At 51.6% G+C, this 24,077-nt stretch overlaps 1 protein-coding gene and 1 long non-coding RNA gene across 3 annotated transcripts in view; one reads left to right on the plus strand and one right to left on the minus strand.

Annotated features, from left to right (window-relative positions):
- Positions 1-6,980: 6,980 nt before the first annotated feature.
- LOC122918159 lies at positions 6,981-13,877 on the minus strand. 2 transcript variants are annotated; one of them, XR_006386567.1, is made up of 5 exons: positions 13,691-13,877; positions 11,171-11,336; positions 7,663-7,878; positions 7,441-7,571; positions 6,981-7,153 (listed from the first exon to the last, which is right to left on the minus strand). It is a non-coding gene; the product is annotated as an uncharacterized LOC122918159 (long non-coding RNA). The 2 variants fall into 2 exon arrangements; XR_006386566.1 differs by having other exon boundaries at positions 6,981-7,571.
- Positions 13,878-14,510: 633 nt separating this feature from the next.
- The window catches only part of PLXNA2 (plexin A2), a 213,398-nt gene continuing 203,831 nt past the window's right edge, over positions 14,511-24,077 (plus strand). The window contains exon 1 of the mRNA XM_044267494.1: positions 14,511-14,758. The gene's annotated coding sequence lies outside the window, so the exon portion shown is untranslated. The remainder of the gene's footprint in view (positions 14,759-24,077) is intronic.

A 24,077-nucleotide genomic window follows, 5' to 3' on the forward strand; every position in this document is an offset into this window, starting at 1 on the left:
CACACCACCCGGAAATAGAGTACTCATCAAATCGATTACAGCCAGAAATATATCCTGCTGGCAATATACTGATGTGGTCACACAGATTGTTTACGGCCACCCTCCATCCTGACTGTTCACGTCTCAATTCTAACTGGTTGGTTCCCAGGTTTTACCTAATTACAGTTTGTAGCATTCATGTCTGCCTCTCTCGGTAGCAAAAGTTGCTAGGATTTCCTAGAAAGCCAAGGCCAGACCAGCCCTGGTGCGTTTTTCTTTTATATCCCACACAGCCAGAGCCACAATGAAAATCTGTTGAACTGAATGCATAAATCAGTGTTTATTAGCCCTGGATAAGCATCCAAATTACCCATGCCACTTTTTCAATACACTTTTAAAAGTACAGGTTGCCAAGTTCTATCCGAGACCCACTGAATCAGAATCGCCAAAAGTGATCACCAAGAATGTGGATTAAATAACAAACCATGATTCTGCTTTTAGCCAGCTTGAGAGCCGTCGACAAGCGGCCACTCGCGTAAATGCCCTGTTGGAGCACGTACAAGGCCCTCGCAGGGGTCGCTTCTCGGCTGATCCTCCCCACTGCTGTTGGAGATGGTGCGATTCTGCATTGGTAAAGCCAAAAGGAAAACTTAGCCAGCCAGGCCATCTACCTTGATGATTTTCTCCCGAGAAAAGTTAAAGACGGATGGAGGGTGGGTTTGTGCCTCTCGAAGAGAATTGGTTGTATGGAAAGGTTAATTACATCTGAAGGTCGCACAGTTTGTCAGCACCTAGGATGAAACTGGCTTTGTGATCTTCGGGCCCAGAGCTCTGTCACTATTAGCAAAACAGCTGCTTCCCTTTACCAATCCTAGGATTACCCGAGGGCAGAGATGACACAGGGCTTCTCATCCCTTCCGGGGAACATTCGTCCCCAGGCAGGACTTGAGAGCCAGAGGGGATCATAGGGATCAAGTCCAATCCCTAAGGTGAGACGACTGTGGCCTGCATCAGAAAGGGGAGTTAAAGGCAGCGCTAGGACTAGGACCCAACTTCCCTGCCTTCCTGGCTTTTGCCATCAGGCTTTTTCCCTCCCTGGCTGTCTGTACACCCCCAACCATTCTCGGCTCATTCCCACTAACAGTCCAAGTTCAGAGGATGCCTTCTGGTATGAACGGAGCTGCGTAGAGTCTCGGACATCTAGTACAGCCACGCGGGTTAATATAACGTGTCTGTGACTATGGAGAAGGCAGGAATCAGACCCTAGAACTCTTCTCTGGGCTTCAGGGACAAAAGCCATGGCCAGGCGGGTGTCTAACGAGGGACAATCAGCGTCAGCTGAGAGGAAGAGGCCCGTGGGCTGAGAAAATCCCATCCTCCTACAATAAGTTTAAATGAGCTCTCCCGTTTGATTTTTCTTGCTCATCCTAGCAGTGAAGAGAGGCCGTGGGTAGGTGGGTTGGCCGGGGACAGGGGGCCTCCCAGAAGCAACAGCACACTTGCTTCCTCCACATCTGCCTTTTCGCTTTTATCCAGGGCTCTCCAGGCCAGAGATAGTCTAATTGGTGTCCTGGTGGAAGGAGATGGTGGCTGAGCCTTAGAGAAACAAGGCTTAGGGATTTCTTCCATTGTGCCCATCTCCATAATCCTCACCATTCCCTATCCCCAGCTCACAGTCTGAACCAAAGGCTAAAACTGGAGGGGGTCCACTTGGTACATCTGGCTATTTTGGAAAGCTCCAGGGAGAGAGTCATCATGGTAATCGAATGCATCAATTAAACCCAACAGATTCTTTCAATCACGGCGTGCATGCACGTGAGCACACACACATGCACACACACTCACACACTCTCACGCACACACACACACAGACGCAATCGCCTGTCTCAACGTACATCCAGGGCTCACTCTGGCCTCTCTGGCTTCTACAGTGTGAGGCAAGGCAACAAATGTATTCAGTCCACAAGAATTGAGGTTATGGGAGATGAAGGAAACCAGAGGGGGTGGACAAGCATGCTGGTGAACTTGAATGCATGCCAGAGAAGGGGGCAGAAGGGCTTTGAAGGCAAGAGTCCTATAGGGATGCTAATCGTGAGTATTTTATTGTGATTATTCTGGGTCCTCTTTCTCTCACTGGGGATGCACACAAAACTGTGACGTGGGGTAGGATCCTCCCGGCGGCTCGCCTATTGCCTTTGGAAAAGAGGTCAGTCAGTGGTAGAGAAAAGCTTTCTGCCCAAGGCTTTTGGAGAAATCATTCCTTGCACTGGATTAAGGTTCAAAAGGAAAATTTAGGCTAGAATTTAAGAATCTTTCAGGCTAAAAGTACTGTAAAACTATAACAGGTGCCAAGAGTATTAGTAATATATTCTAGGCCTCTCAAAATTTATAAGATGGTAAATGCCTTATCATTAGATGCACTCAAAGAATGACCACCCACTTGGTCAAGACTTTATTTGGAAGTAAGTTCTTTGCAGATGAAATCAAGTTAAAACAAGGTCATCCTGGATGAGGGTGGACCCAAATCCAATGAGGGGTGTCCTTCTAAGGTGTCATTGTGCACATACATGCGCACACTCGTACGCACGTCCGTGGCTGGAGAGAAGATGGCTATGTGAACACAGAGGCAAACATTGGCATGATACGGCTACATACTAAGGACTGCCAAGGATTGTGGATCCAGAACATCAGCCAGAACCTGGACAAAGCAAAGACTTCTTCCCTAGAGCATTCCAAAGGAAGAGGGCGCTGCTGACTCCTGGACTTGCCACTTGGAGCTCCGGCACTGGGAGAGAAGAAATTGTTGTAAGTCATTCAGCTCATGGTCCCTGGTGCTGGCAACTTGAGGAAACTCACAGAGGGTCAGACCGAATCGGCTGGAGGGTCTTTTTCCACTGCAACAGCTGTAGTCTTAACTTTGTTGGGGTGTCTTTGTTGGGAGTTAATACAGCAACATCTTTCTGGACTGATTTCCCAACGGTCCTATCATAAGACGGAAGGAAGCGCTGTGAGAGCCATGGGGCCCTGGAGAGAGAGACCCAACTGGACTCGCCTTCCCTGTGGGAGGGGACCGATTTTGTCACACAATGAAGTTCTCCTGCACAACCACTCCCTTCCTCCTCCTCCTTCATGAAAGTGAAAACAACTGCATACTTGGTGATGGCTCTGGGGACAGGAACCAGACCCCAACGCCCAGGGCTATCCAGTGGGATTCCTGACTCAGGAGCGCCATTTCTTCCCAAACAATTAAGATAATCCAATCAATGCTGGGCACAGCACACACTAATGCCATTAGAGGCAAAATCTCCCAGGGCAGTGGTGGGAGGGGGAGAAGGAGCCACAAAGCGGAGTGGGCTCAGTCTCAAGGTCAGTGTGTTCTTGACTGAGTTACCTGAGCTGGATGGCTCTGAGGCAACGTCAATGCCTTTCTCCAAGGAACCCACGGCCCAAAGTAAAGATGGCATATGCTAAAAGGAAATAGAATCATCCAAAGACTTGAAGGACAGCCCCCGCATCTCCCTGAGCAATGCAGGGGGGCGAGACTCAGGAGACCTTGTTTTGATCCCGGCTTCTCCATTTATCAGCCACATCCCCTTGGGCAAAGCACTTAATCTCCTAAACCTCAGTGTTTCGTTGGAAAACAGGGACGGTTTTACCCAAGTTCCTGACTTTCTTTGCAAGACCAAAGAGCATCAGGACGGACACAATGCTTCTTGCTTCGCAGAGGAGGAAAATGAGGCTAGTCCCCCCCACCCCGTCCTTCCCCCCACCCGAAGGCCACCACCAGTGAATGACAGACGTGGGCGGCACAGAGCAAGGGCCTTGTAAATAACACGTTTTCTTCCACCAGACCCTGCAGGTTACACAACTGTCCGTTGACTCTCATCACAACACTTTGATGTCCAACTTCTTTTCCTGTTTTATGGTCAGGGGAGACGGAAGTTAGCAAGAAGTTGAGTCATTCTGCTGAGACCAAGAGGCATCAGTACGGGAGCCAAGAATCAAACCCACTCTGAAATCTCTGCTCTTAGCAACGACAACTGAGCTTGCCAAACTTTTTAGGTTACCTGCTTCTCGTGTACATGAAAACTTGCTATATTATATTATTACATTAATGTTAACTGTTAAATGTTATCGCAGTAAGGGAAGTGAGTGTTAGTTTGAGTCTGAAACTCATCCAAAGCACAGAGGTGATTCTCGGGTCCCGGGATGAGGCGAATATAAAAATTGCAAAACAGTTTGTCATATTCTTCTGTTGAGGATCTTTTCTGAGCTCATTAGTCAAGGGGGAAGAGAGGATCAGTCAAGGGGGAATAGGGTTCTCGAGGTGCTGATGGCTGTCCTCGCTGGTGTAACAGGGAAACCCAAGGCATCTCTAATGCCTCAAAGGAGGAGAACTTTGACCTCCTGGCATTTCCTGTGTCATCTCGCTCCATGCATGGAAGACACCCAGGTCCGTGGAGCAGAACTGGACAGCTCCTGCGGTCAGCCTTGGTGAGGAACATGGATCATGCGTGTTCGTCAGGGTGGGTCCACAGGAAACTCCAGCATCAGAACCAAGACCTTCCATTGGCTCTGGCAGACTGAAGACAAGTTGGAGGGAAGTGGTTAACAGATGATAAAGAACTTTCAATTCCAGTGGAAGATACAAGAGAAACGTAAGGTATGGTCCTTGCCCATAAGCGATTAGCAGTCTAATGAGAGGAGTCAAGTGCTGAAGTGAAGCCTACCGATGGGTAACAGAAGAGGTCGAAGTGGATTTAGCAGGAACACAGCGCAGCAGAGCAGAGGGGACCCAGGACTTGGAATTAGAACATCTGAGTTCCACTATCTTCTCTGCCATTCCCGGACATGTGATCTACTTACTACTCAACTTCTCTAAGAGAAGGTGATCTCTAACATCTCTGAAGTGGTTTTAAAAAAAAAGGCAAATACCATAAGGGCAGGAATTCAGCAAGAATTTGTTAAGTGGCCTTTCTTTACCAAGCTTGCAGTGGGTAGGGCCAATTACAGACTCTTATACACTGAGCATAAAGTGCCCTTGGCCAAGATAGCAGAAAAGAGATGGGTCTGGAGAAGATCCTGGAGATTGCTGAGCCATTGGACGGCTGGCGGACGGACGTGAAAGGGGCTGATGACACATTCCAGAAGGCAGGAATCCCATGGGCAGAAGTTCAGGGAATAAAATGAGCTTAGCGATTTCAAGGGACTGATGGGGAGCCAGAATGCCTGGGGCGGGTGGGTAGGGGTTGTTAGAAATAGACTGGGCACAAAGGGTAGGGCAGGATTCTGAAAAACCTTGAAAGATGGCCTCTAAATCCTCTGATATTATAGTTACGGGTGTTATTTTTATTCAAGGGAAGAAAAAAGAAAAGAAATGCACGCTGCTCACCCAAACATCAGGACATTCTGTTCCTCTGTGATTGTGCTTCGTGAAAATGCTCTCCAGCAAAAAAGAAAAAGAATGATTAAGGGAAAAATATAACTAGAACCACATTCATTTCAACTCCACTGAAAGCACAGCAGGAGGAAGTCGCTGTGTTTGCCAAACTCCAGAAAGAGACACAATTGATGGGGGGGGGTGGGGGGGGGAGGGAGAGGGAGGAGCAAACAGGAGACGGGAGCTGTGGTTTTATTCTCCCAAGAAGATGTTGTAAATAATGGCAAGGTATGGTGCACGAAAGGGGAAATTACTATGACAGGGCCCTTTTAGGGAGGAAAATGGAACTAAATACACGTTCTGTTATTCCTGATCTTTCATTCAACCCCCCCCCTCCCATTTATATGGGGGCTCCCTGGAGCTGATGTTTCCCCTTTGCTGTCATAAGTAGTCATTGACTGGAGCCCATCATTTCAAAATAATGGCCTGCAATTCTTCCATTGTCGTGATTAATACAGGCTAATAATTATTAGCCACACTGAAAACTGCACAGGAAAGAGGTGCGGCTGCCAGGCTGCCCAGCTCTATGGAAGCCAGGAAAGTTCCCCGTCGTTCCACCAGGGGGGGTGATGTCCCTGAGAGACCAAGGAAGGCCTTTCTACTCTCACCTTCTCCAGGAGGCCAGGACCTCGGGCTGCCTCACCCCGAGGGCAGTGGCCTGGGCTGGGATTCACCCTACAGCCATCAGGGACCTTGCAGAACCACGCAAAATGGGAATTCCACAAGAAAAACAAGAGGCTGGGGCTCCAGGCCAGTGGGGGAAGGAGAGAGGAGGTGAGTGAATATATGATAACCAACCATCCTACGCTCTTAAGCCTTTGAAACATCAGGAAATATCGTTGGCTGAATGGATCGAAGGGGCTGGAGTTACCCGTGACTCAGGAAGATTCATAACGCCAGAGCCCTGAACAGAAGAGTTTATCAAAGGCCGGCAGAGAGAGTAATCATCCCACTCGAGACAACTCAAAGGCAAAACCCTATTTCTCAGTTCTGTCCCTATTTTGCACTCACAATGACTTTTTAGGCACTGGGATGTCTTCACCACTACAAGGAGGCTTTCCCGTATCCTCTGCCCTTCCTTCATCCTTCGAGGACAGAGGTGGAGGGACGGTAGTGAGGCAGGGCTAGGAGAGGAGAGCATGTGGCCTCACTCTTGTTTCTCACAGATCGGGGGACCGGGGCCAATGAGGGATGGGACTCATGCAAGGCCAGAGAAGCTCAGAAGCGGCCTGGCTCAGAACCCAGGTCTCATAACTCCCAAGAGAGTGGGCCCCACTCTCTGCTTTTTGGTGGAAATCATAGCCTTTTCATTCACACTGTGATTCTAAATAAACAGAAGCCATTCCAGAAAACAAAAACAAGCAAAAATGGTGCTCTGACCCCAAAGGGGGAAAGGAGGGAAGTGAGAAGAGAAAGATGGACGCAGAGAATGGTTCTTGTCCCCTCCTTCCCGCGTCATACTCTACCTGGGACACCTGGCAAGAGACTATTTCACAAACTGACACTGAGGGAAAAGCGTGGCTCTTTCCTTCCAGGAATTCAAAACTCAGAAGACAAAAAGCAAGGCTAAAGAGTTTTATTCCGGTGCCTATTAACCATTTGGTGATGCCGGTGTAATGCAGTGGTTTCCTGCTGGCCAAGGGCTCGTGCCATTTCTAGATTATTTCTTTTCGGACCTTTTCAGGTCCCGCTGCTCCAAATTTACAGCATGGAAGCAAGCACTGGGGTCTGCACCTGGACGGGTGGGTATCTGATTTACTGAAGCAATGTTTTTCTTTGTTTTTGCATGGGGCAATGGACTTGACCCTCTGCCAGACCTGGGTGAGGTCCCACCTACCCCTGCTCCTGCAGGGCCCTGGACCAGCCCCCACAGGTCGGGCTCGAGGCCTTCCAAACTGCCCTCAGCGGCTGCTCTCCTCTACCTTTTGGCAAACCAGAGACAGGACCCTGGGGCTGGGTCTAGCTTTTCAATACCAGCTCCAGTCCCTGGGAGGGCCCGGGCTCTGTGTTAGGTACTCTACCTGTCAGTCAGGAAAGAGAAGTCGGAGGCTGGGGGCAGACAGAAGGAGAGTGTAACGTTCTGTCCCAGAAGAGCTTGCAGTTCGAGGCAAGAAGAAATTCTTCTGCTATCGTTCTTGTCTTTCTTTCTCCCCTAATTAGGAGGAGATGTAAGTTCAATTCTGTTGGGGTTTGTAGGGCACAAATGCAATCAAGGCAAAGGCAGACACCAGTGTTTTGCTCACCCTGCTCCCTGTGGGTTCCCACAAAGACAGACTGGCGGGCTCTCTGGAAGGAGTGGGGGTCACACGCGTTGCACCCAATTATCCCATTATTTTGAGAGGCGGCCATGGCCACCTATGTGGCGCTGGTGCGGGGCAGAGGCAACAGGAGCTAGCAGAGAGGTGCCCGTGCTGGCAACTTCTTTCCTCCGGGCCAGCTCTCATTGTTGAACACACGCCCTGCAAAATGGGGAAGAATTGAGCTCATTAGTATGATTGTTTGTAATAATCACGATAACAACTACAACATGCTCTCCTTTGTAAGAGAAGATGACACTCGTGACCGTAAGTAGGGCTGAAGCTTTCCCTGACTCAGGATGAACCTGCAGGGGCTCCCGGGGGGCAGTGGGGAGCTAAGAGGGATGGAACCCAGCGCCTCCCATTTCCTGGCATCTGAAGTACAGATTCCCACAGTCTCCTCACTTTTGCCTCCTCAGAATACAACGAGACTGGAGAAAATGGATGTCAGATCAACCTTGGTTCCATTTCTGACCACATCACATGCTACCTGGGTGGCCTTGGGACCAATGACTTGACACTCTGGCCATTAGTTTCTGCATCTGTAAAATGGGGTGATGGTACTCACCCCTCAAGCTGAGATTGGCGAGGATTATGTATCATACGGGTCTTCTGCTGACCGCTGTGGCTGAGATGGGGTCATTCTCCACAGATAATTTTAAGCAACTGAAGGTATCATTTTGCCTCAAGAAAGAAACTTGGACAAAATGATCGCTTCCTATTGGTTCTGAAAGTTTCTAATCCCAAAGGAAGGAACTGGGCTGCCTCCATCCAGTCTTAACCCCACAGCCCTGAGTGTGCCTGCCATCAGACGGAATCCTCACAAAGTCTGGAAGCCCAGTTCCAGCTGAAGCTTGGAGAGCAAGTGTCCCCCGAATCAACCTGGGCCATCGGAGCCAGGGAGCTCAATGTGGGGCTTCCTGGCAAGTGAGGGCTACTGAGCGGGGAAGGACCTCGAAAGTGCATCTTCATGATATACCTCAGGCAGGGAGGGTCCATACCATTCTCAGTCCTTGACAATTAAGGGAGGGTTCACTGAGGCACCTTGGACACTCTGCCTGCCTGGCAGGTGTGGGAGGACGTGCGCTGCCTGCTCCAACGTGCATGTGCTTTATGATTCCCTAGGGGAAGGTAAGAGGCAGGATCTCCCTTGCTCTGTAGCACTTTCCAGTGGAGGCATGGTAGGGAAAGAGACCCGGAGTATTAGGGAGACGACGCAGCCACCTCATAAGCAAGTGTATTTCCTTCTCTTTCTGTAAGATTTTTTTATTTATTTGAGAATGAGAGAGCACAAACGAGGGCAGGGGGAGAGGGAGGATCCCAAGCTGACTCCACACTGAGCACACAACCGTGACGGGGCTCGATCTCACAACCTTGAGATCATAACGTGAACCAACACCAGGAGCCGGGTGTTTAACTGACTGAGCCACCCAGGCGCCCCAATAAGCAGAAGGATATTTCTAAGCCCAGCTACTTTTCCCTGGAAAACCGAACAAGAGAATGAACTGTAGTTAACCACAGCAGAGAAGTAAGTTTGGCTCTGGAAGGAGCTTCTAGATTTTAAGGCAACCTCCCCATATGCTTGCATAATTCTCTCCGAGTCACAGCCAATATCTTATTTGATTCTTGTGAAGCAGAATATGCAAGGCAAGGGATAGCATTTCCACTTCAGAGATGGGGAAACTGAGTCACAGAGCAGCTTAGCCTGAGATTACAGGACCAAATCAATAGTGCCTCTTTTTTTTTTTTTAATCTCTTAGAAAAAAATAAAGAAGGAGGACCCTTTCACAGACTCACAATGTAGGCACAGAGTAGCAGCCAAAATCGCGAGCAGAGGACTTCACTCAGCCCTCACCTTCCACACCCGCAGCCCAGCAGTCCAGACTCCCCGCCTGACCCCTTACCTTGCATGTTCAGATTCCTGTGGATTGTTCCAGGGTATTGTTCAGGTAGGTTTATTTAGGCTGCAGTTAGTTGGGCCTCACAGAGAATAACGTACTCCCAGAGGAGCATACTAGATGGATGGGGGTGGGGGGGGGAGAGGCTTCGGGAAAGAGGGCGAGGTATACGGGACTGGACATAAGCTCCGCTTGTGGGAGGTTTAGCGAGAAAGGAGTGAAATCCTGCCTTGTTTGATCTGGAGTCTTAACAGGCTCGCTACTGTTTAAAGTACACAGGAAAGCGGGATTTGTGAAGGGATAAGAGGGGACGCAAGAGGGGGGTGACATCTTTATGAATGGCCCTGAGAATCCCGGAGCAGGGGCCCCGTGGCTGTGTCCTGGGCCCGTGTCCCCACGGCCTGGCGTGAGGTTCACCAGTCTGGCATCCCAGCAGCCTCTCCTCCATGCACGGGACTTGGCCCACGTACTCCCGTATGGCCTGTCAGACCCATCTCTCTGTTCCTAACAATGCGGGGGATAGAGGAGCCTGGGACCAGGGTCCACTGGGTGAAGGTGAAGTACGGGATGGGAGACAGAGGGGCCCACCCACGAGAGGAACGTGTCCCTGCCTTGAAGGCTCGGGGTGAGGGTGACTGGAAGATGACACGCATTTGGAGTAGAGACCGCTCGAGTTGGCGGCAGCTTTGGGAGCTAAATGCAAGCCTGGTTATAGGCCAGGCACTCCCCCAAACGTCCCCTGTTGACACTGGCAAGCAGGAAGCCCTGACCTCTGTCCCCCCAGTCAGGTCACGCTGCCTTCCAGGCCCAGCCCCCATCCCACTCCAGGCACCTTAAATATATGCACACACACACTCACAGGCAGCTTTCCCATGCAAAATGCGGATGGCTTGCCACCTACCCCCCGCCCCCCACCACCTCTGAAAGGGAGCAGACTTCATGCTGAACGCCTGCCAAAGTATGGCCGGCTTCCAGCACCAAAAATACCTCCCGGGATCTGAGGGGCTACTGCGCTGGCGTCTATTTGCGGGGTTGGAGCTGCTGCAGTGGCAGAGAAAGGACTCCCTCTGGGGATCGGCTGGTTGCCCTTTTAGGCCTTTTGGGCGTCTCCCCAAAGTCTGAGGCTTGCTTTCTGGAGCCTGAGAAGCCCTGGTCAACCGCACTTGCCCTCTGCAGGAGAAATACTTACTCATTTCTCCCAGAAAAAAACCCAGCCCCATTTCTAGAATGCTATTGCCTCATCCTCTTCCACTTGTCTGATCTTTATCCCCAAGTCACCCGTCCGATGACGAGCAAAGAACAGGCAGTGGCAGGTGGGGGGTGTGGTGTGGGATAACAGGGAGCAGGAGCTACAGATGACTTTGCAGGGGTGAGGCATTAGGAGCACCGCCACTGGCCAAGGTGGGCAGGTTGGGGTGAAGGAGAACCCTGCTGAACTTATTAGGATTTTCCAAAGATGGGAAATTGGCATAAGACAAAGAGAGGCCTGTCCATCCAGCCATCCAGCCATCCAGCCATCTATTCATTCATTTGATAAGTATTTATTAAATACCCACTACTTGTCGAGAACTGTGCTGGGCAGGGACCGTCTGTCCTTGTGGAAATAAGGATGAATTTCAAGGCATTGGCAGAGTCTCCGTGAGTCCCCAGGGGTGATGGGTTTGACACCAGCTGGACAGGATGAGGAAGAAGACATCAAAGGCCAGAGAGACACCAGGAAACCTGAGTTCCACGAAGACATAGACAGGTCCATGGGTATGGAGCCTATTAACACGATTATTAGCATGATTTCTTTAAAAAGTAGGTGAAGAGATAATGAGGTATACAATTCCATTAAGAAAGAAATTTTACAAACTTATTGTCAATAAATAATATTTGTGGAATGAATGAATGAATGAATGAATGAATACCTAGTGATCAAAGGGAAGCACTTAGCAGAGCATGTTGAAAGACCCAAAGCTTGTATATATTGTCATTATTTCACAGGATGTTACATTTAAATACAAACCATGAACTTGAGTTGTTCTTTTTTTATTCCCAAGATATATCGTTATAATTATGTACTTAACTAATAAGATCCATATTTATTCTAGCCTATTGGGACTAAAAATATGAACAAATCTTTCCATGTTAATGATGCTATTAATTCTTCCAATGGTTTTACATAGATCTATTTTAACTCCATCAACTATGTGAAGATTGGAGGTAGAAATTCCCATCTCATAGATGGACATACTGAGGTCCAGAAATGTTAAGCGTGCTTCAGCCAGGGTATGGCTCAGTGGACTGAATTAGTGTTCTCCTGGTTGTTATGCGACGCCCAAAACCTCACAAGACTCAGATCTTAGACCATGTTCAGTGACAATGTGGAAAATTGGTGATATTGTGTTATGCTGCCTACAATGTGTTCTTCCACGTGTCTTCTCTCTCCCTTGCTCTCTCTTTCCCTCCTTTCATTTGGAAAGCCTGAGGAGGCTAGGGATGAAGGATGGGATGGGTGGAGGAGTCTGTTTCATTGTATCCTGTCTTGCTCCTCATTCTAGGATTTATTTCTGGACCACAGGTGGGGGAGGTGTTATGAGACAATTATTTAAATTTTGTCTCATATTATATTATATCTCATATTATATTATAATCTTCCCAAGATGTGATTAAATTGAGGCATGGGGAAGAGACGTGACCCCTTTCCAGGGTCCCACAGCATTTGATGTAGAACCAGAAAGTCCTAATATTCAGCCTCAAGCTTTATCAGTTGAATATTTTCAACCCTACCACTGGCTGTCTTGGGTGTAGTTGGCCAGAACTGATGTTCCATGTATCGACCAAATGGGAAAAATGTTGTTCTAAAATCTTCTAGCATCTTCTTCAAATCATATTTTTTAATAAATTATGGTTTATATGCAGGCTACTCGGATAAGAGGGTAGACAAGACTGTCTGGATGGGGAGACAAGACCTACTTATAAAGAGAAATAAATAATAATATGGGGTAACTTATGATAATTGCCCTGAGGGTTGCCAACAATAAATGCTAAAGTAGTTCAAAGGGAAAAGCAGGTATGGATCAGGGAAAACAGCTTAGATAGATTCTATGTGGCTCCACAGGACACCACCAGGAATAACCAGTGAAAGTCACAGGGAGACAAATTTCAGCTAATTACAATGATGAAAGAACTTCCGAGGAATTAGTTCATTTCTGTAGATGAAGGAAAGCCTAGATTTTCCTACACACATATTGTACACTGTGTTGAATGCACGATTGTGCAAGGCCACCGGTGATTCTAAATTTCCAACTACCACCACCCTTTTTCTTAAGCTCCTGCTCAGAGAATTTCATGGACTCCCTCCAGGGCTCTCCGGAGTGATTTTTTAAATTTTTTAATTTTTTCCTGTTTATACCACTGAGGACCGTGGCCACCAGAGGGCAGTAGTTGGAGTTTATCCGAATACTTGAACATGTTGAGTAAACTCGCCTGTGCTTTAATCGCGAGCAGGGACTACGCAGATCCTGCGAACTCACCGGGGTCTAGCTTGCAGGCCTCTTTCGGAAAGCCGTGTCCAGGCACTGCGGACATGCTGAGACTCTATGGCACGGAATCAACGGTCGTAAAAGCAGCCGAGGCATTGCCATCCGGAATCCAAAAACCTCTCACCTTAGATTATTAAAATAAGTTATTTTACCTCCACCTCTGATTGCCCTGCCAGGCAAGCTCCCTGGGCCTGAATATGGAAAGCGCCCCGCCGGTCCCCCCACGCTTGCCCGGTGCCCAGGATCCCTAATAGAGCTGGAAGCTTGAGCTTCAGAGCAAAGCTCACCTTTGCATTAGAAAAATAATAATAACAACTTCAAACCTCATTTGACAGCTTGTTGGCTTTTTGAAATTCACGAGCAGAGGAAATTTGCTCCCACCAATTCTGAGGCCCCGTTCTCAACTGCATTTGCCAAAGTCCATTCCTCCCCGCTCACCCCTCACTCAAATTAAAGATGAAGATGGAGGTGTGCAGGATGGGCGCGGTGACAGGTGATGCTAAGGCGGGGGTGGGGGAGGTGGGGGGAGCACATCCCCACTGCCCTTACCCACTCTGCGGGCGTCCTGAGCTCTACGCACAGGGGGCTACACCAGCTGAGCTCACAAGGCCTCCACCAGAATCCCCAGGCCCTGGCAGATTTTCGTTGCCCCCTCGGCCACTTAAGGTGGCCGGTGGGTCCGGGCTGAGCTGGGCTCAGGGCAGGCAGCCCGGAGGCCTCCCGATGCCAAACCTGATTCTCCTTTGTTGACAGCTCGCGGAGGAGGCAGTCCGGGCGGGCGGGGGCGGGGGCAGGGGGCTGGCGGGCGCGGCGGTGCCAGCGGCGGGCGCGGCCCCGGCCCGGCGGGCGCGGCCGGCAGGGAGGGGGTTAACGCGCGCGGCCTCTATGATAATGAGCTGCATGGTAATATAGGGAGGCCGGCGCTGAGGACTCAGCCGCCGCCGCCGCCGCCGCCGCCACCGCGGGAGCCGGAGCTGCCGGGCGCAGCGGCGTCCGCGCCAGACTGGAGCGGGAGGGTGGCCGAGCGCAGTTGCTGGGAATTTGTCAGCCCGGAGGGCGAGCGATCCGGAGACAGACCCCGCGAGCTGGGGAGCGGTGGGGAGCGCGGGCGCAGGAGCAAGCCGAGCCAGCCCCGAAATAGATCTAGAAAGCCAGGTTCCCGGAGGAAATGGGACTGTGACCGAACCGGGGAGCTAGAAGGGAAGGAAGCGCCGGGCTTGCTGATGTCAGAGGAGCCCGGAAAGTCGCGCTGGAAAAATCCTAAGACAGCCGGAGCTCTGCTGCTTCCCCAGGAGAGACACCGCCAGCCACCCCCACACGCCCCCTCGGCGCCTCCGGGTTCCCCCCGCGAGCCGGCAACAGCGCGCGGCGGGGCTGCTGCGGGGCGACGGGGGACTGAGGGGCGCGCGGACCGGAGACCGAGGGGCCACTTCAGGAATACAGATAAGTGGCTGGCGGCTGGACGTGGATTTTAATGAATTTGGACTCCATGTGGATTTGGTCGTCCCCGTGATTGCGAGCTGCGGGCAGCTAGAGGGGCAGCGCGCCGCCCTCGGCAGCCGGCGGCCGAGGCGGACCATCCGGGAGCGGAAAGACAGACCGACGTCGCCGAGCTGGGTAAGCGGCGCCTGGGGCCGGGCGCTCCGAGTAGCCGGCGCCCTCCGCCCTGTCCCCGAGCGCGCGCCCCTGCCGCGGCCGTTGCTACCGCGCCCGCCTGGTTGGGGTCCCGGCCCCGGGCCCGGGGGCTCCGCTGCGGCGCGCGATTCCCCGCGCGGGCTCGGCCACTTTCGCGGGCCAGAACGCGGCGGGCGCGCGGGTGCTGGCGGACTCGGAGCCGCCGCCTCCCGCCCGGGGGTTCCCGGCCGGCCGCCGTCTCCTGGCGGGGAGGGCGCTCCGCGGCGCGTCCCCGCCGCGCACCTGCTGGCACTCTGCGGCTTTGGGGAGCACGGAGGCGGCGGGGCTGTCCCGAGAGCTGGCGCCCAAAGCGGGCCTCGCCTGCACGAGTCAGGGAGCCGGAGGCCACTGTGGCCAGCGCTGGATTCGGAGGCGTTCACTCTGGTGCCACAGTCCCTGGCGGCCGCTGCTTGTTCCTTCGGATCAGGGGACTTGGGAATGGAAGGGGAATGCATCATCCGCGCGGGGTCCCTGAGGCTCAGGGAGCGATTCCAAGGCACTGAGAAGGGATAAGTGCTCCATGACCCTCTCTGTGCTCCCTCGTGGTAGAGCACCCATTAGCACCGTTCTTTGGTTAGAGCAGCACGAGAGCGTTGGGGGCTGAAGTAGGAGGTTGCCCAGGGTCCGAAAAGCTCCTAATAAACCATTTGAAAATATTTCCCTCCATGTGTTCCTTCTTGCCCCACCCCGCAAGTGATGGAGGGATCTTAGAACATTCTAGCTCTTTTAATCCATCCCACAGGTAGTCTCTGTAAATATTAATCCTGGTCTGGATGAGCAGAGAGTCACATTCCAGGTCCGTGACAAATTTCCACCTGTTTGGCATGACCCTTGCCCTAGGAGGAGCTGTCTGCTTAGACTCAACTCTGAGTGATTATGGGGGGTGAGGTGGATAAAGGGCTTGGGAGTTCTAGGTCCCTTAAGAGTCTAGGAATGAGAGCCCCATGAACCCGGCAGTGGAATCTGATCTGGTCTCCCATAGGAAAGGAAGAGCCTAGGGTGACAGTTACATACTAATAGTGTCTATGAAAGGGACATAGGGACAGGACCAGTTTGAGAGAGGGGGCTGCCAGCTGTAGCTTGTGGCAGTGGTTTAGGGCTCTAGCAGCTCAGAGGAACCCACAAAAATGTGGGGATCCATTCATTCTTTTCCTGTTACTTACAAGGATGGTGGACAAGGTTTGTGAGCCTCTAACTAAGATGGGTATCTGGGCCAGGCTGGATGTTTTAAGAGTAGGAGTCAAGTTCAGCCGTGCCCTCCCCAACTCAGAAGCAGGCTCCTGTCTTGTTGGGCTTCTTTCCCAGACCTTGAAACTTCATTCTTCCCTCTGGGGAGGCTCTGAGTTCTGGGGCCTTCAACAGAGTGACAAGAGCCCTGGAAGAGATAGCTCTGGCTGGAGGAATTCAACTATTACTAAATGAAATGCACAACTTTTGTGTAGTCACCCCAGAAAGCTCCTGGAGTTGCTAGCTGCCCTCTCCCTTCTGACCTCCCAGCAAGAGAGGAGAATTCATTAACTTCCCCTCTCCTCACACAGTACCATGTGAACTAATTACCTGTGATCTCTCCTCCTTGGCCTGGGGGTGGGAATGGGGGGGGCATGTGGACTGAGGGGAGAGGGTAGGGAACCAAGGAAACTGAGACAAATCTGTCAAGATACCCTAGTGAGGTGGTTTTTCTTTTCCTTCTTCCACCTGGCATTTCCCCCTTTCTCGCCGACCCTTCCTCATCCCAGAACTTGCCCTCCTGCGTCACCTGGAAGAGCCTTTCCCTCTCAGGGACCCGCTGATAAAGGGAGGGCAATGCAGGCTGCCCTCTCTTGCTCCCTGACTGTCCTCAGCAAATTGCATTAGAACGGGGCAAATTGGCTTGCAAAGCAGTTAAATGGAAATGACATTTGGAACGATGTGCAGTGGGGATACCGGGGTAAAGTAAAAGTACCAGAAGGTCTCCTCTGTCCAGGGGTCATGAGTCTGGCAGGAGAATCCCCTCCTGGCCCTTCTCTTTAGCAGGACAGGAGGATCGGGATGCCCCACAGTCTGGAGCAGGGCAGAGGGGCTGGTTGGCCTTCCAACCCAAGTCCACATGGGCAAACGATGTCCATACCACCCCCCTAAAGTAACCATATCCTTACAAGGTTGGTGACTCACCTTTCAGAGCTGGCCTGAGTACCTATCCCTGTCCCCAAAGAGCTGGGGAGCATCTTTCTCCCCCCACATGCTTGCCCATCAGAAGCTGCAGGTGTACTAATTGTATGATAAGAGTTCCCCATCAGGTATACTGGAGTTGATCCTTCAACGGTGGTGGAAAAGAAAACCCTCAAAGAACAGCTCCTTCTCCACTAGGCCCCTTTCCCATTTGTGAATACTTCTCATGATTCGGTTAATCTCTATTTCCCGGGCGTGATACCAGAAGGCGCCGGAGCAGGAGGGGATCCAGGGCCACACAGTTAAATATACAAGGCGCCAGCTGGCAGCAGCGGAAGCCCCCCCGCCCCCCTGCCCTGTTCAGGTACTATGGAATATTTACGTGGCTGGAGCTGTCACTGTTTGGGGGTTTATAGTCTCTAACCCGCCTCCTCTTCTACAGCTGCCTCCCCAAGATACAACGTTTGTTGTGGGGGGAGGCGGTTCCTGTCCCCAGCAGCAAAGTACCCCCCCACCCCCCAGCTGTCTCTCCGCATTGCCACACAGCTGTCTCCACACACGCACACAGACTGGGGCCCAATATACTTCTGTCCATCGTGGCAAATGGAGAGAAGGCGTTCCAAGCCAAGCCAAAGCCCCTACCCCCAACCCCCCCATCCCAATCGTAAAGAGCCCAGAGCATTGTGTTACAGTCTGTTAACTACAAATAATTCAGGACTGTCTGCAGGGAAACTGGTGGAAACAGGCTTGGGGGTGCTGTGGCCGGCCGTACTGCTCCTCTGCACTCCCCCATCACCGCTGCCCTCACCCAGGGGCAGTCTGTTATCAATTCATTATATGTGAACATTCTCTTTCTCCCCTTCACATATGCTCAGCTCCAACAATGATGAATGGAACCGATTCCCTTATGGGAAACAGTTTTTTCACTTAGTTACAAAGATTTCATGCCTGATTAGAGTAAATGAAGGCTGGGTGTGCGTCCACTTCTTTTTTGGTCATTTCTAAAGGTGAGCCCTGCGGAGACAGAGAAAGACATTTCTTCCTGAGGTCAAACGGCTGGTCCCAAGGCGCCCTGGGAGGGATGGATGGTAAGAACGGGACACCTCTTTTCCCCTCGGCTTAGCCCTCCGGCTCTCCGGGCCCCCATTCCCTGGCACTGGGGCATATGGAACCTCTTTATCTAGCTACACACTGTTCCATCTGGAATTCGAGGGCAGAAATAGAGGCGAGAAAGTTCTTTGTTGGGGAGCAGGGTCCCTACCAGGCAAGAGTGTAAAGGAGGAGGGGAGGGTGAGAGCTGAATGGAGAGGGCTTAGGCCTGAGCAGTGCAGAAGTTCCCTGCTCCTGCAGTTGGTTAACCATTAACCCCCTGCCCTGCCTTGGCCAGATCTCCCGCTTAGGGGGGAAAGGATCTGTCTCAGAAACCCAGAAGCCCAGCAGGTGTTCCCTGCGGGTTCCCCCCCAAAACCACCCCCACCCTGGACGGCTCAGTAAAACACTTCTGTCTCTCCTCCTCGCTCCAGCCAGAGGCTCGGTCCCGGCCCCCACGCACCCTCCCCGCTCTTCCCTGGCAGGGGCACCCCCTTTCCCCCCGCCCCCCGCCAGCTGTCCCTTCAACCAGGCATTGCCCGCTGTTTCATGCCAGCGTGCCTCTCAGTGACCAGGAAGCAGGGGGGCTGGTGGGGAGAATTGATTGAGGGAAGCAGGCTGGTTCCACTCAAGACCCCAAGCTCAGGTTCAACAATGTTTCAAACATATGTACCAACCCAAATGGCCCAAGGTTTGCTTGGGGCACAGAGGAAGGGAGAGTTCCTGTCCAAGTTCCCTTCTCCAGAACAGTGGATTGTCCTAGTGCTTCTGTGATCTAGCTGGCAAGTCCCCATATAGGCTCTCTGAGAGTGGGTCCTTTGATCCCAGGTCATGTCAGAGCATTTCCAGTTCATCACACCTGGCGTCTGGAACTTCAGAAGTTTAAAAAAAAAAAAAAAAAAAAAAAGGCAGCAGATGAACCAAGCAGGCAGACCAACAAGGTGCAGGAGAAAAGGCACATGTGGAAAGTCCGAGTCCAGATGGAGAAACAGTCACAGACACACAGAGAAGCAGGGTGACGGCAAAGGAAGATAAGGACGGAGAGACCGACAGTGTAAGCGGGGCACAAAGAGCTGAGAGCAAACACCGAAAGAAGTGGGAAAGAACAGAGTAGGCAGAAGGGAGCTCTGCTCAGTCTTCCCAGGCAAGACGAGGCTCCATCTGGGCTGCAGTGGGAAGCTGAAGTAGCAGGTTATCTCCACTAGAGGGCGCTCTTGAAAACCAGGCTTGGCCCTAAACAGTGGTTTTTGTGCTTTTTTTTTTTTTTTTTTTTTTTTTTTTGAGAAGAAAGAAATAGATATATTGGGAACTCCCAGCTGTCACTACCCAGAGACTACAACTGGCAGGGTCCTATTGCCAGTGGAACCTCCGGGCCGCCGTCTGGGAAAGGCGTCGGCGGCATTAAGTGGGGGTGCCCCAGCCGGCCCCGACAGGGTGCATCTGGGGGTGGGCCCTGGGGACGGGGCTGCCCTCTCGAGTTAGCAGGCAGTGCAGTCCGCTGGCCTGCCCGCCAAGAGGCTCTTGCCTTTCTTTATCAGCAACGGAAGTTCTTGGCCCAAGCCCAAGGTGCCTTCACATGCCTCCCCCTCCCACCCCCTTCCAGCTCCCTAAATGTGGATTTTTAAGATCTTCCCAGGTGTGGTGGCAAAACTGCTCCTGAGGTGACTCTTTTAGAAACAGTTTTCAGGAACCCAACACATGTCAACGTTGCCTCGCTGATTTCATCTTCATCTTCATATTCTCTGTGGGAGCCTTTCTCTGAATCATAATTCCCCCCTCCTCTGGTTTCAGCAGAGGACAGTTTGGAGAGGGAACAGAGTCCAGAGGCTTTTCTCATCTTAGGAGATAATAACCGTCTAACAGGGGTCTGGAAAAAGATCGACGTCTGGGCACGGGCAGGGGGCCAGAGAACCACATCTTTTCAGCTCTTGATACCAGCCTCTGATGCCGCATCTCCGCTTCCCTTCGGCTCCTGTTTACCTGGGGTCAAGCGGAGGGAAGGAAGGGAGGAAAGAGAAAAGAAAAAAGAAAAACAGAATAAATGTGTCATGTTATGAAAATTTAATCCTGCTTTTCCTTGGCTAAAATTCCTTTCAGTGTGAGAGATAAAAGGCAGAGGAGTTGCCCTCGGAAAGTTCAACTTGTCTTTGAGAAGGAAGAGGGGGAGGGATCCCGGGGCTCAGCGTGAGCAGCCCATGCATGAACCTCTTTCCTCCGTGCCCCCCACAACAACATTCTCTCTGAAGCTGAGAGAGACGCAGAGAGAGGGGGGAAAGAGGTGCCTCCAGTGCTGGTCTACGCGGTCAAGGAGCTCACCCCAGGCTTTCTCCTCCTGTCTCTAAGCACCCTCCCTTCCTTAGTGGCTTGCTTGGGTTTGCAGGGGATGGAAGAGGGGAGGAGGGAGGACCCCCAGGACATCCCCTCCAACTTTACCCTTGGTATATGGATCAGTACGCCACCTGTCCTGCCCTTGCATTGAACCAAATAGGAAGACACCAAAAGCAGAGACTGGAATCCATTTTCACGTGAACAAATAGAACTCAGTCACTTACTTGTGCGGTGCTGGCGATGGAGTCGCACCAAAACAAAGATGAAAAAGAGCTGCTCCCTCCGAGAAATAGTAAGCTTCGGGGAAGGGGGTATTACCTAAGACAAGCAGCCTCCAAGGAAACCTTATTATACGGCAGGATGGAGTTAACGGTGAGCTAGGGGGACCGGGAAGGTGAAGGCACAGAAGCTCCTGGAAACTTTGGCTCTGGTCAGTGGAAGGTGGAGATTTCCAGGAGAGAGACTCGCATGCCTGATGACTTCCGCGGACTGTCAGGAGCGACTGTCTCACATTGTCCCATTCCTCAGCTTCTCAGAACTACCCCGATTCCCCTCGTTCTCCGGGGTTTTCAGAGGACCCCCATGTCCTTGTTCTCTGTTACTCAACATCCGAGAGCAAGAGTGCCATGGCCCACACTCCCGAGGGCTTTCCATTCTGCATTCTATGCAAATTGTATCCCTTTCCGGTCCTGGCTGCGGGAGGCCCACGTGGTTCATCAGGAAATGTTATTAGTCATCTGTGTTCACATTTCAGTGTCCAGAATCCTCCTTTTAACTCACCCACTCTTACCTGAATGAACTTATGAAGTGGATCAGACCCAAGAGAAAAAGAAATTGGATTTTACCCCTACCCCTTTGGGCAGGCGAGCAAGTCTACCAGCCAACTTTGCCCTGTTTCCTACCTTGAAGAAGGGACCAATCTCTTTTTTAGATTTCTGTCCAGAAAGAAGGCAGGAAGGATGAATGAAAAAGGAGGTTAAAATGAGGAAGATTTCAACTCAATGGAAAAACTCTATCCAATCCTATAGTGGAAGGCCATACTGTCCCTGAAGCTTAAAATGGCCACATGAGATCTGGGGTGGGCAGACCCTGCCTTGGGACAGATGGGACAAGGGGGAATGCTTGGGCTTCAAGAGGTCTTTAATCTATGCTTATGTATGTGTAAATATATGTGGATCTGTATGTGTATGTGATACATACGTGTGTGTATGTGTATGAAGAAAGAAGGTTATGATCCTTCCCCTCATATGCACGGAAGCACTGGGCTCTAGGGTCTGGGGCCTCTTCCTGTCCTCATTTTCTGCTTTCAGCTCGGGTTGTAGAATGCGGGCTTCAGAGAAGGAACTAACCCACACCTGCCCATGTCCCAAAGGGGTCGGCCACTCACTCTTGGGGCCGAGAAATCTAGGGACAAGACGGGCTCAGAATGTTGGGGAAGCCCTGGCTTTGTCACTGCTCCACAACTCTGGACAAACTGTGGAACTTCTCTGAGCAGGAGGCAGAGCAGAGGCTCCCCCCATTAAGGGAGAGAGGGAAAGTTCAGGAGGAGAGGAAAGGAGGTAAAAAATCCCTGCGCTCCCTGTAAGGCAGGGGGACCAGAGAGCAGACAGAAGTGGCAAGAGGGGATGTTGCTGCTTTGAAGTGGTTTCCTGCTTTATAAAAGCGAAAGGCCTCGGCTGGGCTGGGTAAATATTACGTTGGCCTCTGACCTCTGGCCTCCCATGACTGCTCCGCAGGCTTACCCTTTTTTTTTTTTTTTTTTTTCTTCTGAGCAACAGAGATACCTGAGGGAGAACTTACTTTCTCCACTGTCCTCAGCAGGAGCCTTGGTCAAGGCCAGACGGGAAGACCACTCCCTCCCTGTCCCCAGACACAAGAGCCCTCTCTTGAGCCAGCAAGCTCTACCTGCCCTCCACAGGCGCGATGCTGGCCATTGGTGGTGCGTTCCCAGAGAGAGGAGGTCAGACTGGCCCGCGCACCCTATGCCTTCCTGCCAAGTCCTTTGACATTCTGTGGAACGAAAACCCATACCACTGGGGTTTCTCGTAGGCACATACTCCTCTGAGTTTTATCCAGAAATGAACACAGTTCAAGTCCACCACCCCATTCTGAGGGACACCCCCCCCCCATCAGGGTGTGGAGCCCTTCAGCTTCCTTCCAGAGGACCCAGCTGTGAGACACTTGGGGGGGGGGGGAATGATGTGAATTACCTGTGGTGCTGGGAGGCCACACCTGGCACCCTTGTGTAGGAGGTTTGGAACCCCCGAGAAGGGTGTTGAAACAGATGGCCAGGAAGAGTCTGGTATCAGAAAAAGGTCCTAATGCCCGGGAACAAAGGGCCTTCCGTCACACTTGTCACTCTTCCTCTTCCTAAAAGATTTCTCACTTGCCCACTGGGGCTCAGCCACCATTTGCTTTCTGATCACAGGAGGGGGGCAAGAGGGAGCACTCGCTAAGAGAGGTGGCTCCTGCCCCTTATCCTGTAATCAGTTTCTCCATCTGTACAGTGGAAATGAAAGCTTTGCATGACGACCCAAGGACCCTCACTGCCCTTTGTTTTTGGAGGCAGGCATAGGAAAACAGGGGATTTGGAAAAATGACAATTGTTGCAAATGTGCAAAACTATTCTAAAATTTAGAGCAGGAATAAAGCCAGGCTAGGGACATTTTCCTCCTCCTCTCTCTCTCTCTCTCTCCCCCTCTGAATTTGTTTGGAACTTTCTGAGAAAATAAGATTTTACTTGAAGGAAATCTGTATGCTAAAGGTTCTTCTATAGAAAAATAGGTAAAAGTCTCAGTGGAGCCTCGGTCTCCTCAGGAAACCGAGAGGAAAGGCAGTACTGATCCTGTCACTGAGGCCACATGCATGGCTCATGGGTAAATTTAACAGTGTGGCTGGAATTTGAATTCTGAACGTGCTACCCTTAGGGTTTTGGTGGCTTTGGCTTTAAGGGTCGAGATGACTGGATGACTGGTACTGTTCTAGAACCGGTAAGCTGGCATATTTCTGGGAGTCCGCCTCCCAGGGCAGAAGGGGCAGACCTCATGGGCCCCTCTGGCTGCCTGCCTGCGGGAAGGCTTGTGTCTCTCCTGCAGAGAGAGCGCTTCTCAGAGCGTGAGTACTTGTGAGGCAGACTCAGCATGAAGGGCATTGACAGGAGCTGGGTCCCAGAGCCCGGGCTGGACCGTAGGCTTCCGGGGTTAGACCCTTGGCCAGCGCTGATCATTGGACACAACAGGAGGATGGCCGGTGAGATGCATCAGCTGTCATCTCTCGGCCCAAGAAAGCCCCTGCCCTCCCATCCAGCTGAGGCACAAGGAGCCTTGTCCCTTGTGGGAAGCGTAGAACCTCAGAAGGCGGTTCTGGAAGGAGCGAGTCCTGGGCACTGACCCCCCTGCCCAAGAGCCAGCTGCGGAAAAGTGAGAGTGACGGGGTGCCTTGATTTTTTTTTTTTTCCTAAATCACTTTTGAGAAAACAACTTGAATTACAAAAGAAATGAGTGTGAAATGTAGAATATCTGGAAATGGTCTCTGAGGATTTGATAGCAGCTTTTACCCAGGCTCCTATCATAGATGTGAAACCCGAGTCCGAACTAGGTGCGTAGACGTCCACACAGCAAGTGGCCGTGCAGAGCCCTCCACGTGCAAGGACGTGTGTCTGCCCCAGCCGAGCCCAGCACTCCCCGGCCCTTAGCCA

This window comes from Neovison vison, chromosome 10 (genome assembly GCF_020171115.1).
Source record: "Neovison vison isolate M4711 chromosome 10, ASM_NN_V1, whole genome shotgun sequence".
Classification (NCBI taxonomy): Eukaryota; Metazoa; Chordata; class Mammalia; order Carnivora; family Mustelidae; genus Neogale; species Neogale vison.